We start from the raw sequence: 14664 nt of genomic DNA, 5'->3' as shown, positions 1-14664 counted from the left end.
CTCAAATCTGGCATCTATGCGAACCCTAGTCCACCCAATGACACGAAGCCGCTTTTCGGCGCCGTGGCCGTCGCCCTCTGGCCGGCGCCGAATGCCGGAGCCAAGCCGCTTTCGGCCATAAAGCGTGCGCCCTACAACGACGGGGCACCGGGCCGGACAACGCCTCATTACGACCTCGCAGCCGCCGCCCGAGGAAGCGATCGTGAGCTCAACCCTACGGGCACGTTCGCCAAACACCGGTCCGCGATGAACACACACAGAGAAACGTACCCGCAGACGCAACCTAAGAGAAGGGAGAAAAATCGGTCTCATTTGAAGGAGACCAGGCGAGGGGCGCCGGGGAACAATTGCGGCCACCAGAAAAGCAGGAAAGATGCTGATGGAGGGAGGAGGAGCAGCGCCACAGCACATCCTGGCCGCCACCAAAAGGAAGCGTCTTTCTCCGCCAGTCGATCCCCTTGGACAGAAAAAAGTCGAAGGAGAGGCAAATACAAGCAGTCCAGACACGCACGCAGTGGCGTGGCTTCCACCGGAATTCCTGGAGTCGCCACATATTCGCCGACGGCGCTCCCCGATTTCGTGGCGGTGTAGATTCAAGCACATGGAGGGAGCGCGGGTGAGAGTTCCTTTCATTGCTCAATAAAGAAGGCCTAACGCCGGTTGTAAAAAGGAGCAGCGCGCTATACGTTGGCACCGCAGATCGGAAGAGGAAGAAAAAACTTATCGGAAGAGTGTGTGTGTGCGGGGGAAGGCGGGGGGGGGGGGGGGGGGGGGGGGGGGCAGGCTTCAATTTGTGCACGCACCCGCCATCCTGCCCTTTGTCTTCCTACAGGCCTCTCCCCACCCTTCCACCCGTTGTTTTTCGCTCACTTCCTGGACGCCTGGCTTGCTCTGCGCGCCGCCTGTCTGCATTCATCCTTTACTCCCTGATCCCTCAGCCTTTCCTTCTAGGACGAACGTTTGCTTTGTCCTCGTTCACCCTCCCTTCGTAGTTTTTTTCGCTCCCGGGTCTTCGTAGCTCGAAGCCCTCAACTGAGGCACTGTTTCTCTTCCGGCACACCAGAGGCGTCCTCCAGCCCGAGCCTGGTGGTTCTTGTTTTCGTGCACGCCCGGACTCTTGGTCTTCTTGCCTTGCTCTTTCCTTCGTGTTATGTCCTTGTGTAACTTAATCTAAGAGGCAAGAAGATGTCCGCTCTGTGTTTTGATTCCCGCCCCACTCCAGCAGCGTGCGCCCTTTGCTGTCCGCGACATCAGTCGGGCCACAGTTTATCGACCACGGTGATATTTGCTGGACGCCTCGCTCCTGACGGCGCGCTATTCTACGCTAACTCTGGCTATCTTTTCTCGTCCTTCTCAACCTCTGCGCACTCGCCGTTGGTTTCCTCTTCTCGTTTACTCATTCCCGCAACGTTGCGAAAACTAACGCTGTCTTCGTCGGACGTTACGATGACCGGATGAGGAAACAAAGAACACTGTTGCGTCCGCCGCTGTTGATAAGATAGGTATCAAAAAATATCGCGGAAATAATGCTCTGCGAAATTGGAAAGAGAGGGTGTGAGGGGGAGCGGGCAGAATTAGAGTACGTGCTGCCATAGCTTTGTTCATCTCTGGCCAGTCTATTGTTTTCTCCATTCATCTCTGGCCAGTCTATTGTTTTCTCCATTCGGATGGTACACAGACGCCCGGTAATTTCTGCAGAACTTACACCTCGCTTTCCTTCTTTCCGTTTTCCTCTTCCGTTCTTCCTTCGTATCCTTAGCTCGCTTTTACGCTGGATCGAGAACGTTCTCTTTGTTCGTTGTCTCCTTCGTCTGGAACCTCTGTGCTCTATATTTCAAGCAGCTGTGGTTTCAAGCCTCGCAGCGGCCTGTAGCTTGGTAAGATGGCGAGGCTTGGAGAACAATGAAGTCTGTGTAGAGGCACGGTTGAGACACAAGTTGCGCCACTGGTAGCGCTTTATCTTCTTGTGCCGTTAGGCGCAAGCTGCGAATGTTTTCTCTCTCTCTCTCTTTCCTTCTCTCTCTCGGTGCGTATGTTTTTTCTGTTGTTCTTCTGTTGAACTTTCGCTGCGGATTATTTGTTTGCCAGAGGACGTACCGCTCTGCACAAATCACCTTGTTCCGGCGTCGAAATTGGGTCATTCTGGAACTTCTACGTTTCGTGTTGCTTCCTCACCGATTGTGTTTTCTTCACTTATTTTTCGCGTGTCTTCGTGTTAAAACACAAGAGTTATTGTGACATGCGCAAAGGTCCCAGTGCCATAGGAATTTGAAAACGACGCTCCAGTCCCGTGTAGCCTTCTGTGGCAGGTAGCTGCTGATTATCACGTTCAACTGACCTGATAACAATGAAACAAGGAAAGTGGAACAACGTAATCGCTCACTGATACATACTTTATTGAAATCGGTTTCCCGTTTAGATAAAAAGCGCTCACCTGGTATCTACACTTTCGCGAGTATAATGCCGAAGTACGCGAAAGAAAGCGACGCTTGAGCCCATAATGCAGCTCGGCATGTTTTTGTGCCGTTCGGTGCCAAACATAGATGCTAAAGGTCTGGTGGTCAGCATCTTTAACAAGGTCTACACCAGAGCTTCGGAGCTCGCCCGTAGCGCCAGCCACAATTATGGTGTGAAAGTAAACCCGGAAACCGCTATGTAGTTAGTCGATGGCACATTTAGTACTGGACAAGTCGATGGCTGAGAAAGTACAGTGAAAGTAACTCTCACTGCACTTAAGTCATCAAAACACTTCTATTATCAGTGCATTAGTAAATTACCACACAATAACTCTGTTTTGATCATTTACGTGAGTGCCTGATGTTCAAATGAACACCAATTTTAGTTCGGCTCGTTTTGAAGAACCACAGCCGTTACACTGACCACATTAATGGCTTAACGCTTTATATAGCGCCGGTCCCCCACTACACACATCTCGTTACCACACATTTTAGCAGAGCACCACATATGCACACGCATATGCACACGCATATTTTAGTAAAGGAGCTAAGTTCAATATAGTAGCATCATCTCCCAGTCTCCTCAGTAATGATACCACAGGTTACCGGCATCTCGTTACTACAACGTTTCTCTCATCCTTTCCAATTCAGACGGGTTTATATTAAGCCACGGAGACGTAATGTGAGCTTTAGCTAAGGCACAAAGTAGCAATAACATAGCTTACTTTAACTTTCGCGCTACGAACTTGCTGATGAAAAGCCGAAAAAAATACTCTTTTGAGCGGCTTGCTTTGCCTCCTCATTGTGGTTCCACCGATGTAGGCATATAAAGATGGGAAAGGAGTGTTTGGGAAAATCCATTTGGCGTCAAACTATTCCCATAATATACCGAAGTCTCATAACCCACACCTATTCTTTACAGAGCCTCACTGGTCTAATTTAAATGATCAAAATCGGCCAATAACTCTGCGAAAACACCAAGAAATGGTGCTTGACTAAGTGCAAACACAGTCTTGCCTCTTTGCAACTCAGTCACGGCGGCACAATATTCAAATGGCGTTGGGCACGCTGCGAAAATAAGGTTTATCTCCTCTTGCGCATAGTACAATAGAAGTTTATAGCCAGATTGTATAAAATGAAATCCTATTTTCTCTCGGAAAAGGTAAAAAGGTTAGGTACACGATGTACGCGCAAATGTGTTTGTTTGTTTGTTTTTTGCTTTTTTATCTTTGCTCGTATCCACGTTAGCCAAGAAGGGGGGAAAAAACTGCCCAGCGAGCCACGGAAGTGATACAGACGAGATGTCCGGGCAACGATGATAAAAGCTCCAGCACGAAAGGAAACTGGAGGGGAGTGTTGGCCAGCTCTCTTAGTCTTCCTTCCTCTGACGCTGCGCACAAAGACAGAGGCGAGGTGAATAATGTGCGCTCTCCCGAGTAGCGCTTCTTTAGACCTCTGCCGGTGTCCGCCGACAGCAACTTTCTTTTCCGTAACCTCATCACCACCATCTGCTCGTCCAGGAACGCCTCTCCTAGCAGGATATGAAAACAGAAAAGCAGTTCATTGCTGGCATGCGCTTATGTATACGCCATGCAGTAACGGTAATTAGCTGCCTACGTAATGCTTTTCTACGAATAGAGGCAGTGGCTTCGTTTTCAGTATTTATTTATTTTTTCTCCTTGGCCTCGCAGACTCTCAGCCTTAAGTGCCTAATGACAGCCTCTTTAGAGCTCTGGCTTTCCGAAAGCACGTTGTTTTCTTTCCCGGAGAACGAAGGACACAGAATAAAGCGTTGACTTTCGTGATCGAGGCCGGCAAGTGCTCGCTGTAGGTTTCTTCATCCACCCAAAGTGAAATAAAAGTCATCAAATCATCTTGCCTTTTTTTTTTCTCTATTTTGCCGTTGAAAAATCAACAGCAGAGGATAAATATATATCGCTAAATCATGCGGTACAATAGGTACCTCCTTTTGCCCCCCCCCCCCCCCCCACCCCAATTATTTATCCGCTAAAAATAATGGGATGTTCTTACACGTGTTCGTATTCTATTCGCATGTCTAAAATTACAGGGCCCTCAGATGTGCCCTGTAGACGTACCGCACAATTACCTGCCATTTTTCATTTGTTGCCGGGAAGGAGATCACCTGATTTGCTAATTTGGCGGCCGGAAATCGAACGCATTTTTTTATTTGCTTCTTCTTATGCAGATTAACCACATTGAACGTTCTTCGAATGAGTGCTTTGAGACACGTCTTGTCTATGCATTACTGCTTTGCAAAATCTCCCACGTCAAAGCGCGCTCGTTCTATTCCTCTGATCAGAAAAAAAAAAAAAAAAAGAAAACCAAAGCAAATTAATCTCATGCGCAAGATCTGGCATTTCTGTACAGCTTTCTCTTTTTTTGTTCTTAATGCTTTAAAGATATATATATATATATATATATATATATATATATATATATATATATATATATATATATATATATATATATATATATATATATATATATATATATATATATATATAGCGTCAGGATTACAGCTATATTGTCAGTCCAGCATAGTAAATACCAATTTTTATTGCTAAGATCATTACGGAGCCATTAAAACTTTTGTAAAATGGGCGCTTAAAACACAGAAGCGTGACTACATATCCCTGAATATGGCGCGTCTGACTGTCTTAGAGTCAGATATTTTAACTTCAGGCATCGTTTCCCAGAGTGCACTATACAGGACGCCAGACTACGCCAGACTACGCCAGACTACGCCAGATTACGCCAGACTACGCCAGACATGTATACAAGGTCTTTACAGTTTTAAGCAGAAAACCAACGCAGTTTGACACAAAAACACCACAGAGCCTAGACCGTCGTTAACTTCATGAGTGAATTTTCTTAATGAATAACAAAATGTGTACGCATGAAGCACAAGTCAGAGCTAGAATTGATAAATTACAGAAGTGCTTCGTAGAAAGGTTAAACAAATCGGGTGAAGCAGTGCACTTCATTTTAATTTACGGCCTAACTGGTTCATTGAACTGCCCCAGACATCTTCTTAGGCTACTCCGCAGACTGCTCTGAGCGAACCCAGAAACCTTCGTCATTTTTATTGGGACTGTTTTCTGGAGTTCTCATTAATCTGCTCGCTTTTTGCATATCATTCGATTTCCGACATTTTTTGCACTCTTTCATGTACTCTGGAAAAACTGGAAACGACCTTGTTCTCAAACGTATTCTGCGCTCTCGCCCGCATCAAAGCTTTGTCTGTTCCCCAGCTCTGCGTTGATTATATGACATGAAGCCTACTTCATCCAATTGCAAGCTTATGAGACCTCCTAAGGAGCACTACTTTTTTCCACAGATTACACAGCGTGCGTCCTTTCGCATGAGAGCAGCGCCTGCTTGCCCGAAGGGTTACACAAAAAAGAAAGAAAGACAACTCTCACCTTCTAGAAAGCATAAGAGGTTTCTACGCTATGTGCTGCTTTACGTGCGAGTTCAAGGTTTATATGTCCTTGACTCACCGAATTGAATGTCCTAAGCCTTTGTTAAACTTTTTAAGAAGAGTTATCGTGCTTAAAGTGTGTTTAAAACAAATACTGACATCTGATATCTGAATACTGAATCTTTCTATCTTGTTCCTAAAGCCTACTAAGCGAAGCGTGCCAGTCCGAAATTTAATGAAAAGTAAAAGCTTCAGCATTATCATCAGCTTGCGACAGTAGACACAATAGCCTGGAAATGACACCGTCAAAGATGCATAAATAGGACCTCAAGAGAACAGTTTTTGTTGCTCCGTCATAGGTTCACACAAGGAAACAACCTTCACGGCGGTAAACTGACTAGAATGCTTTGAAGTTATTTTTCTTAGTATGCCAACGGCTGGCCGATAGCAAGCTGCTTATGAATTTTAATGAACTTTCCAGAAAAGCCGGCTAAACCTTCGTGAACTGTTCTGATCATTGCAGGGTCAGGCACGCATTATTAGTGTATTTGTCCAAACCTTTATTACATAAATATAGCGTGCACGTGAGAGCCAGCACGGAAACGACTTCAAAGCTGTGAGTCGACGTCGGGAAAAAGAAATATTTGTAGCAAAAAATTAGATATCATTAGTGCGTTCATGCAGCATATACGCATGAGAGCTGGTTTTGTACGTCATGGACATCATTATGTTATTGCCTATCGAAACAAATCACAGGAACATCAATGCTCGTTTCGAAATCTTTTATCGTCCTATGGCAATTTCAATTTTCTAACGCTTCTGCAGTCAATGCCCAGAAATGTCACCTGCCAGCTTCAACCTTCCAGAGACATTATCGTGATTGGGGAGATGCTGCGTAGCTTCACTCGAGGAGGTGCAAGGTTCACGACGTGTTCCATTTGCTTGGTTGGTTGTTTCGTGTTGTTTAACGTCCCAAAGCGACTCAGGCTATGAGAGGCGCAGCAGTGGAGGGTTCTGGAAATTTTGACCACCTGGGGTTTCTTAACGTGTACTGACAACGTACAGCACACGGGCACATTGATTTTCGCCTCCATCGAAAAGCGGCCGTCACGACCGGGATTCGATCCCGCATCATTGAAAAAAGTAGTCGAGCGCCCTAACCACTTCACCGCCACGGCGAGGCGTGTTGGATTTAAATCTTACTCCTCTATGTGAAAGGAGTTTTGTGTGTGTGTGCGTTGGTTAGCGGTCAAACAAGTAAGCAATGTGACCAATCTAGTCTTTTCTACAAATAAAGCAATTCATACATTTTTATTTTTGTCTTACAGAACTGCTGCAGAACTCTTCTATGGTGAGTAGCTACATCCATTCCTATTGTTTATATGCCATTTTTGGACTTGCACGTTTCCTACGTGTGTGTGTGCGCCTGAAAATAAACAAGTGTGTGTACGATGCGCATTCCAATGTTTACTTATTTCCCTTTCACCAAAGCAGAGCTTGCTCGATTTGTTCTAAATAGTTGACAAAAAGATCCGAGGTCCTAAAGACGTTTTTAAGGAGAAAATCTTACTGTTCCATTGCGACCAAACCTATCGGCGTTGTTGGGTGTGTTTAAGAGATGGACTGAAAAATATGTCATCAAGCATGCATATGAGCAGGACATGTAGTGCGAAGAGAGGATAACCGATGGTCGCGTAGGGTAACAAATTGGATTCCAAGGGAATGAAAGCGTAGTAGGGGGTGGCAGAAAGTTAAGTGGGCGGATGAGGTTAAGAAGCTCGCAGGGGTCAAGTGGATGCAGCTAGCACAGGACCGGTTTAATTGGAGGAATATGGGAGAGGCCTTCGCCCTGCAGTGGGTATGATCCGGCTGGTGATGGTGATGATGCATATGAGGCAGGAGCTGTGGCGTTAAAATATCGTGACACAGACATAACCGCAACTCTGGACACCTTCCTATAGAGTAGTGAAGTAAATATCTTTCGTCTATATATATCCAGCCCTGACAGACCTCAGTGTCGAGGCAGTTCTGACATTTGTATCAAAACCTTGATGCTACCTTTCGCCGTAGTGCGATCCGTTTGATGTTATACGTTACACTCAGCGTACATCTAATGGTAAAGTTGGAGGCTAGCTCGCGATAAGGATTTGAATCGACGACATATGCACCGCCAATTCTATCCTTCAAGATCGGGGTTGGGCATGGCACCCAGACACCGGGTCAACATGGCACGGCATTCTACGTCCAATACACAATACCACACACCGAATACATTACCTTCAGGAATAACCTTAGCACATGTCGCACTTAACACTCGCAATCATTTCACCAGCGGCTTTCGGATTCCTACCCGTACGCCGTATTAGTTGTATGTGTCAATTTCTTGTATCTTAACTAGTAAATATCTGAGATATACACTCACGGACAGGGAAACAGTTTCAGTTTTTGCGTACAGCTCATAAAAATGTACTCGGGCTTCAAGATAGCAGCACTCTAATCGTGATTAGATAGTACACCAAATAATATGCGGACTGGAAGCACGGGCAGTGACGTTCTGCATGAAAAGTTGGGGCTATCTAACTGCAGTTCTTCTATTCCTCGCGAACGTGGCAAAAGGAAGAACCAAAACGCACCTCGATAACCTGATCGATATTTTTTTCAGAACCCTATGAAAGTATCATAAAAGCAAAAATAGCACACCTTCTTTAAAAACATTATGCAAGAATAAGCAGTCTTGGTTTTCGTTCGCTTATGCTCCAACTGATTTTAGGTAGCGGAGCAACCATTGCTTTGAACAAATTTCACTTCGTTAATACGATAATCAAGGAACATAATAAACTAAAATAAACTTTACAGTTAAGATGCAAGATAACTTTAATATTGTTCAAACTATATGCTCTTAAACTATAGATACGCAAACGATTGCGTAAGAATAAGAACTTTTACCATGATCAAAACGGTTAGTTCGATAAAAATGGTAAAATAATTATACATGGTAATCATTTTTGTGGGTTGCCCTCTCTCGCTAATGCACGAAGTTTTGTCGCTAGAAGGTAATTACTAAGTGTAACTGCGCAAATTTATGTCATGTTAAATATTTCTCATATTCTGTCGGACAATGTCTAACTCTCCCCATCTCCCGCTTCCGATTCAAGTACTGACTTTACAGCAAGGCGAAGAACCCAATCTACAAACTTTCATAAAGTATCCAATAGCCGAGCATCGAGACCATCCTATTTGCTGCATGAAGAAAGGCGCTCTTTTCGGCAGCCCACCTCTGTTGTCCAGCTTCCCATCTACGTTCTTCTCGGCCATTATTCGACTGGTAGCACAGCTTTTCTGAGTACATGCGTCGGGCCTAGCTAGCCAGCAGCAAATATGGCCTTATGCAGTACCTGTTCCTTTCATGTAGTCCTTCCTATGAGCCTAATTTACGCAGCTTCCTCTCCGATTTTCTTGCTTCACTCCTTTTGGTGTTCTTATTTCTGTGCTTTCATTTCTCTCTCCCTTCCTCGTGATCTGCTTCTTTGTATACCCGGCGCCTCTGAAGACGTGGACAGCCGAGGCGCGATAGTGCGAACTCGGTCCGGCAGCTGCGAGTGACGCTCGTCTTTGTTGGCGACAGCGCCAAAAATAGCGTTACAGAAAGCGTGCTGCAGACTGCCCCTCTCAAAGGTCCTTCTCCCTTCGGTGTGCGTGGCGCTTCATGTGCGCGTAGCCTTTTCCCCCGCGAACGAGAGCGCCTTCACCTTCGTCGTAGCATGAACCGGAGACTCCTCGGATGGCGGGCGAGTTTCTTGCTTGCAGCTTTCTTTGCTGCTTTCTGGCGCCTCGATCCGATGGGATAGTTCCGTTGTCATCGAAGCCAGACCCCCTGATTGCCCGACAGCCCCTGGAGCAGTCCTCGAAGAGAACGGTTTCTCCTTCACCAATGGCCGGCTGAGATTTCGAGCGGTGCACAGAGAGAGGCCAGCAGAGACAGAGAAGGTTGGCGATAGAAAGTCTCTTTCTTGAAGAGATAGAGAGAAAGATTTGTTCGTCCTCTGTGACGCGACACGCGTCCACTCACGCGTTCGATACGAAGGGTGAGAAGAATATCTGGGAAGTGCGCAGATGTTGGCAGCTCTCGAGCCTCTGAACGGACGGACATGACGGAGACGCAACTGCTTAATTATCAATGGAAGGCAGTGCTTTGATCAGAAAAGAAACACGCTTCAGAACTGAGTTAGCCTCTAAAGGCACAGGAAAAGGAGAAGCACAGGTGACTAATTAGGCCGTTGCTCCGGATACTGTCCGTGTAAGTCAAAGTTTGTACGGGCAAGTAGCTACAAATACACACACGCAACTTGGAAGATAGGGATGCCTTCTTCAGTTTGGAAGTGTGCCACCACAACTAATATTATCACGAGCCCTCAAAAGAGGAAGTAAACAGGCAATCTGATTATGGCAGTGCTAGTGTTGTCCGACTATCATTGCACTGGTAATACTACCAGCAATTCTTCCGTCGGCGTCTTGTTGCCAATAGGATCAAGGTATCTGAGTGTCACATCGATGAACGGCCTCTTAAGCTTTCGTTTCCGTGGAAATAAGGCTTTGATGAACTGTCTAAAAGTAGAATAACTTTTATATATTCTTATTTAAGTACAGTTTCATCAAAGGTATCGTATCTAACGTTACCAACTGATTTTATTTATTTTACTGTTTTAAAGTTTACAGCCCACGATCTGTATGCAGGAGTCAATTCACACTTCCCTATTTTTTTACGCAGATTGAACCTCACGCTTCAATAGTCAGAATATCTACCAAGGTGTCCGAGCAATTTTAGACACGGAAGCTGACCAAGAGTGTGCAATATTTTATATCTACGAACAAGTATTTAATGCGAATATTTCTGTATGTCACTCAGAACTTTTGTCTTAACCATAAACGTTTCACATCGCAGCTGTTTCTTTGCTGGCTACTTTCCTCTAAAATGACCATGAAGTCATATATTTCAACCTCCGTGATAGTATAAACAACGAAGCAGCCATGATTCGTCTTTTACACTCTGACTTTAATTTAAATAATCTTTGTAGCTTTAAGGCTCCATCCACATTGCTTTTGATGCATGTCTGCTAGGCCGCTCTGAGCAAATGAGTGCCGTCAAGGAGTGGAATACGTATTAAAAAAAAAGGAAACAAAAACTAGAATCGCTCGCTGGAAGCCGGAACTGCCTTCATCGTGCCGCTCCCCTCTGTCGTGCATGTGTTGGCTGATCAAAATTTTATAGATTCGAGCTTTATTTGCTTATTCTAGAAAGCAGAACGCGAGCAATGAGAGCGAGCATGTCGGCCTAATTAGCATTCCTCTTCGTCGTGGGAAGAGGTTTGAAGAGAAAAGATTTGGAGAAAGAAGATGGCTTCAAAAGTCATCTCAGGTCCCACATTCCCAAGAGGATTTGTAGTCTAATTTATTGAGTTCATTCTTTCTGACTACCTTCAGTTCATCTTCCGTCTCTCTGCCCTAATCGCAGACGAGATTCGAACAGTGCAGCTTCCAGAGAGTGATAAAAAAACAGCAGGATTTAAAAAAATTTCTAATCTGTTGTCGTGCTGATTTAATAAATAAACTATAAGCAAGGCAACATTTGAATCAGTCTCCTACACTTGTACAGGGGCGTAATTCGGTTCTCTCAACGACAGGGTGCCGCAACTTCTTTCTCCTCACTGGTTGTTTCTCAGAGAGCTAAATGGTGATTGTTGCTGAAAGGTGTTTCTGAACGTAACCTAAAGGTAGCATACATTCATGAAGGCAGGAAATGATTACGGTGAAGGTATTTTAAGAGTGTAACCGGTGCCACACCATCACCTCCTGGCTCTGTCCACGCCATGTTTTGCGGCTATTGAGAATCAAAAACATCACATAATGCAACCTAAAGGAGAACATACCCCAAGAAAAATGGTAGTAATTTATTGTTATTAATTGTAAAACAAAATAGAAAAAAAATACACTCAGAGGATCCGAACACATGTTTTGAGTTCTTAGATAATCAGTATAAACTTATTGCGCCACAAAAGTTTTTTATTATTATTATTATTACGAACTTTGGCATGGGACAGGTACAAAACAACTGGAATGGCGGACTTTTAATGGGCTCTTATTCATTTTGTACAATATTTCCGCTATTTGTCGTCCGGTGACGCTGCTCAGAGGGTGTTACCTAAGAGGGTGTGCCTAAAATCAGAGGTACAGTCGACATTAGAAACAAATCAGAGATTAGCACTAGGTGCCCACGGCAAAACTACAAATGAGGCGGTACAGGGAGATATGGGCTGGCCATCTTTCGAAGTGCGGGAAGCTCAGAGTAAAATATTATATGAGGAACGCCTGAGGAAATTGGACGGTAACAGATGGGCAGCTAAAGTATTTAAATATCTGTACCTAAAAAGCGTTAACTCACAATGGAGGAAAAGAACTAGGAAACTAACTACTAAGTATGCTAGTAACAAGGACGGAGAAATAGAGAGCATTAAGCAACAGGTGAAAAACAAAGAAGGTAAAAATTGGATAAATTCGATGGAAAAAAAAACAGTGTAAAATTATACCGAAAGTGGAAAATGCAGATCAGGAAGGAAGATTTCTTTGATAACTCAAGAGACAGTGCCCTACTTTTTGAAGCTAGATAGGGTGCCTTAGAACACGCAGTTACAAAAAGAAATTTAACAATGGAGATGACGCATGTGCTGTATGTGGAAACTCCAGTGAAACAATTGCCCATATTATACTCGAATGTAATGGTGTCCATCCGGAAGTTGGTGCAGGCGCAATCACTGTTCCTGAAGCTCTGGGGTTTAGAGATAACAGTGGCCGGGTGAATAAACCGGCGGTGGAAACTAGCAAAAAACGACTAGAAGATTGGTGGCTTAAAAGCAGAGAAAAGACATAATGTTAGTAATGTAGGAACAAAATTTAATAAATAGAATGATGGTTTAGTTAACGATTATAAATCAATAATTAAGATATAGGGAGAAAAATGAGCATGATAGCTACTGATACCACCCCGTTTCAAAGGGGACGCTCCTATATTCCATTCCATCCCATTCCATACCGTGAAGATAACGGAATAACGCTGTGCAGGGATAGCTGTATTGACCATCTTTAGTTTAAGAACCATAAAACTGTTGAAACGCGAGGGTCGTAACATCGGCAGTAGTTGCTAAGGCATCTAAATAATTTCGCATAGGATTATTTCTCATAGCGTGTACTTTTAAATCCGGAATTTAAATATATTTTGCACAGACATGTGTAAAAGTTACTTCCATGCCTAGAACAATGTATCAAAAGCAAGAAAAGCAACAGATCTAAGGTTTGCTTATCCCATTACAGCCTTTCTCTGCTCTGCGCTTCAAAAATCAAAGCATTTTTCCTTTAAGCGCACTGCCGGCCGGTCAGCCAGTGCATAGATTAAGTAGGTTCGTAGCGCTAGGTTTTAAAGCGAATATTTTTGAACGCAGAAACATGAAAGCACAGCAGTGAACCTGTACCGTAAGTATTGTACAAATATAAGGCTCTCAGGATTATTTTTATTACAATAATTTAATCGCACAGCCGATAAGTAGGAGATTAGATTACAGCTTTTAGGAGATGAATAAATAAATACTCGTGGTGTTTTCAGTAATTATGTACCTTTTTTACCAGTAGTTAGCAGCATGAATACATTATTTATGTAAATAGCTCGGCATTCACTTTTACTTATAGGTCGCAGTAAAGGTACAATGAACAACGACTTATAAAGCGAGTGTATAAATATTATACCCACTTTCACTCTGTTACAAGTTAAATGTAAGCTTTTAAAATGTAGATACAATGTTCTGTTTCTTGAGCGTTCGAATTTCTAGGAGAAAATCACAATTTGCATGGCCTAAAAATCACTTTTTCGCTTTGGTTCCCTCTCCACATCCCCCTTCCCCTCCTTTTTTTTTTTTCTTTTTTCTTTTTGTTTTGTTTAAAGCACCACTGGCGCCGAGTTATACCGTGTACTGCGAAAGCAGAGCGCGGAGTCTCACCGTGTTTTCTCGTCTGCTGCTCCAGTCTGCGGCGTGCGTTAATGCTGTCCCTCGGCGTCTGTCTCATGTGTCATCCTTTTCCGAACGCCCTCTGTTCCAAATGGTCCTCCCCAACCCTTCCGCTTTTCCTTCCGGAACGCATTGTTACAGCTCTCCATTCATCGTTCTGTCACATTCATCTTAAGCACGGCGACGTGAGCGCAAATTTAATAAACACGTCCCGACTTGAGCCGCTCTTGCTTTCCTTCCCACCCGCCGCTGGCGTCAAAAACCCTACACGTCTGGTGGCCAAGCGTGAGTTATGACCACTGCCAAAGGCCTGCAAGGGCTTTGTTTTGTCTCAGTCCTCGCTTCATTTCTTCATTATTCTATTTCCTCGTTTGGGCGTCTGTTTTCGTTTCGTTGTCTCTTGTACGACAGAGACTCTCTCTATCTCTCTTTCTCTCTCTTTATTTCTCTATCCCCTCTTCTCGATTTCTCTTTCTGGGCATTCATTGCCCCAAGCCTCATGTCGTGCCAAGCTTTGGGATCACTGTCGTTGTTTTCAATTTATCTGTTTTCGTTTTCCCAAAAGAAACAACTTTACCCAGCAGCGCACAAGCCAGCGCTGAGCCCTGCCCGTAGAAGAAAACACGAGGGCCGTGTCCGAGCCTTGGGTCAAAGCTAGAAATCAAAGAAAGAGAGAAAATGCGGAAGGACCGCAAGATGTCCGGCCTGCTTA

Source organism: Amblyomma maculatum, chromosome 6 (assembly GCF_055883805.1).
Source record: "Amblyomma maculatum isolate TAMU_Amacu chromosome 6, ASM5588380v1, whole genome shotgun sequence".
In the NCBI taxonomy this organism is placed as follows: domain Eukaryota; kingdom Metazoa; phylum Arthropoda; class Arachnida; order Ixodida; family Ixodidae; genus Amblyomma; species Amblyomma maculatum.
The sequence above is the reverse complement of the archived record's forward strand: the minus strand, read 5'-3'. Positions refer to the sequence as shown.